A 4,448-nucleotide genomic window follows, 5' to 3' on the forward strand; every position below is an offset into this window, starting at 1 on the left:
TTTAAATCATTGATGGATTTTAGGTATGTGTCACCCTTCATGTGTCAAAGAGGCCACGCTTATTGATACATCATGCATAGTCTGGACTCAATGTGATGTAATGATGTGATGTGATTTGCCTTGTCTATTAATGGCAATGAATTCATGAAATCTCCAATAAATTATATATTTTTCCATAAATAACAAAATATTCACCAAAACAAATTCAATAATTTTCAAGTGGTGGATAAAAATCGCCAATACATTTAAATAATTTTTCCTTCGAAGTAAAATTTTTCATCCATACAATTATATATTTGTTCCTTTTAACAAAAATTATTCGCCTCCTACAATATATATTTTCCCCATAGAACAAGGTATAATTCGCCAGAAATTTATGGAATTTCCGTACCCTAGAAAAAAATTGCCAATACAAAATAATTTTTTGCCCTATTTTGAAAAAAAGATTCGCCATCCATATGAAAATTTTCCCCCGAAAATAATGTTTGATTCGCCACGATTTTAAATAGTTGTTCGGGGGGTGGTTTCTTAAAGTTGTCCTTGATTTAGCTACTCTATTAATGAAAAAACAAGAGGCGAAATTTTCACGAATCTAGTAAACCTCGGAATTTTTGTTTTTGATTGTTTAGAACTACAAAAAAGACAATGATGAGGTCACATGAGTTTCTAAATCACACTTAGATGAAATCAAACTTATTCTTTCAAAATTGTGTTATGCAAATAAAAAGATGTGTAGAAGATCTAGTGGAGATAGACAAATCATCTTGGAGATAGTTTGAACCTTTAGAGGGTGTTTAGAAGTATTTCAAACCATAAAAGTTGAGATGGTATTATCGCAAGTGACAATAATAGGATTATGAAAACAAGTATTATTGACTTCATTGATCACAAGAAGGTATTCGAGAAGGTATTTCAACCTTTCTACAATTTTTGGACTATAAAATTTAAAACCTTATTTTTGTGTTATAGACTTTATTTTCTGGCAAAATATTTATTTTGGGTTGCTCATTGCTTCAAAGGATACCTATTCAATAGATATTTTTTATCTCTACATTTTTTCAAATGGGCCAATAGTATGAAAATTGGGCCTCTCACACTAGGAATGTTAAAATATCTAGGACATAGAAAAGAGTTGTAGGAGGGAGTTATACTTGTTGGCTAACTTATGAAGCATGTTACAAAACATCATTGAACATATTTGAATGGAGATAATGAAGTCAAAATAGAATGCTTAAGTTGGTGAGTGGATTATGATGCACTTATGACAAGTGGAAGGAATGTGATATTTTAGCAAGGTGAACTCATCTTGGGATTTGGGTGTGGTTCTCTAAATGTAGATGGACACAATTTTGGCGATTTGATCTCATGGTTTATAAATACTATTTGATGGTTTCATTTATTACTTCTCCTATTTACAAGATGCTTGAGATAGAGGTATTGATGAGCTTGTAGCTATTTTTATGTCGTCGAAATTACTCTCAATTTCTAGTTGGTGATAATCTTGTAAAGGCTTGTTTTATAAGAGTATTGTAATTGTGTTTAGATTATTAATAATACATTAAGGTACTTTGGAGTGTGGGGTTTTTCCACCACAAATGTTTTCCACACATACACCTATGTTATGGTATAATTTTTTTAATGTTTTATATGTGTTTATCCTTTCTATAATTTTAAAGATCTAAAAATTTAAAATACTCTCCTCTACTTGGTTATCTTAGGAAGTGTTTATACATACATTGCTTCCTTTTAGAAGAAAATTTAGGAAAAGTCTCTAGTTGAACTTTGGTAAACAATCTTCCTTGGTATGTGTTGGTTCATTTTTACAACTCTATATAATGGAAGAAAGAAGTTATGTCTGTGTTATTTCCAAAATCTAATATAGTTTTCCATCTTAAGGTTTCTCTAATAGAGAGGGTGGAATTCTACATGTCAAATATGCATAGCAATATGGTATATTATTCTTAGGAGTTGGTGTGGCAAGATAATAGTAGGGAATCACCTCAAGAATCTTGCATATCTTATAACCCACTAATGTTAGGACACTCCATGGATTGAATTTACATATTTACCCTAGGGACTATGCATGTAAAAATGCCCAAGGATAACATCAAAACATTAATTTATACATCATTACAAATCATACCATCTTTGAATGAACGAATAAAATAAAATAGGTAATATTGGCAAGTGACATGAATTATTTTGGCACTATAAGAACTAGTCAATTCCAAAATCGTAAGATTGAGCTAATTCATCCAATTTAATCCATCAATAATTGCTTCAAATATAAGGTTCATGTTATTTCTATTGATCAGATAATGAAAGGTTATCCTTACTCTCATTTCTAAAAATGTAATATGTGTTCCAATTTGTTTTCTAGCTAGTGTGATAATAGTGTAAATTGTGGCATGGAGATCATACATTTACAATAAATGACTTAACCTAACATGAGAATCCTCTATTTTACCTTCACAAGAAAAATGCTTTATCTAATTGGTCTCTTATTTTGTACTCATTAAACCGCTTACCTATCTTAGATTATTGTGGTTTCATATGAATGTGTTGAAGATGTGTCATATTTTTTCTTCATCGTAAAATCTTCCTTGATGACTATCACATGCCAATAAACTTCTTCAAATGTTTTAACCTTTACTAGCTTTATTTGGGGACTAAATGAATTCTCATAAGGTGTTGTTATACTTGATAAATCAATAGTTTTGTCTTCAATGATCCAATTCTGTCATAGAGATTTAATACAAGGCATTGGTGTAGTCTTGGTCTATTTAATTGTGTCGTTAAATATCCCACTAAATATAACTATTATCACTTAGATTACATATTTTAATTATTCCCTCAATGTTTAAATTTTCATACAATGGCAGAGGATAGTCTAAAGGATCTCATGGTTTAATGATGATATTTAGTTATTATGACCTAGCTCAATGATGCATACCTTATCAATATGAACTACTCTAATAGCATTAATCCAAATGCCATAAGGCATCTAAGAGACAAAATTATAAAATGTAAGAATTTATGTGTGTTACCATGAGAAATTAATACTATCAGTGAACTAGAGATAATATCAGTCATCAAAGAAATATGCAAAAGAAATACATTGAACTAGAACATAGTACCTTTTGTGAATGGCATACTCTCAAGGGAGATGCATGTTTGCTTGTCTTTCTCTAGCTAGCAAGATCTATAGCATAATCTTTGATATCACATATCTATACAAAATTTTAGAAACCTAGGAAGTACAACAACTATTATGAAATTTAAATTATTAAATGCTTCCATATGAATCTTCAACTTTTACCAATGAGTTTGCACAATTTTAGATATAGCAATCAAACTTGGGTTTGTCTTCCAAGGACAAAAAAAGTAACATTGTTGGGAATTGATGGCACCATATATTATGAGTTGAGCTTGGTATTTTGGTTTATAATTATTTGAAACCTTATCAAATATTATAATAAAGACCATATAAGGTTTGTGGCACTCTTGGATGGTGCCTCGTTTGATCTATGTAGATTCTCCTTTCTATTGGAAAGATGTGTATGAAATTTTGTGGGCATTGATTAATGATCTTGAAGATACCACAAAACTCAAGAGGTCTTTTAGGATTACCATAGCCCATGAAACATTAGTCCAAATAACTAATAACCATGAGAACAAGTACAATAATACTAATGGAGTTGTATTTAGAGAATCCACCTAGATCATTAATGTTTTTGGATTTATTCTTGATTTTTTTCATTGTAATTCTTGGTTCTTAATGAAAGTTTTCTAGCCTTCTCGACCTTGTTATTCCTCCCTACATCTTGTATAGCCTTGCCACTTTTTCTCTTCAATTGTTTTTTTCTTTTATTTGAGTTGCGTCTTTCCATCATCAAGATTAGTTACCGTCAAATTTGATATTTATTTCATGTCCTAATTGGTTCATTCTTTCTCTACATACACTATCACTAGGTGGTAATCCATACCAATGTAGGAACCCATTGAAAATATGGCACCGATGGCATTATCACAAATAATGTGTGATGCTTAAGTAAATAAAAGCATTCATTGTATGTTACTTAAGTCGTTTTAATATTTAATTGATATCTTTCAAATATTTCATGCTTTTACTTTTATTATCAAATAGCATTAATAGTATATACTTATTTGGTTAAGCCCTTATGTCTATCCAAAACCTAGATCTACACCCTAGTTCATGTTTCCTACTTTTACCCTATGCTTATCGGATATTCTCAAGGTCCTTCCAACACACTTTATCCCTCACCATTGTAGTGGAAATGATTAATAGTCATTTTCTTACTTCTACCCCATCTTCCTAGCATTGTGTCATTATTTATTTTCTCATGATTACATGATGCAAAGCATCATGGAAGACCCTTCAGGAACCCCAAATCAACATGGAGTTCCAATCTCAACATGACATCTTC

This window comes from Cryptomeria japonica, chromosome 4 (genome assembly GCF_030272615.1).
Source record: "Cryptomeria japonica chromosome 4, Sugi_1.0, whole genome shotgun sequence".
NCBI classification, from domain to species: Eukaryota; Viridiplantae; Streptophyta; class Pinopsida; order Cupressales; family Cupressaceae; genus Cryptomeria; species Cryptomeria japonica.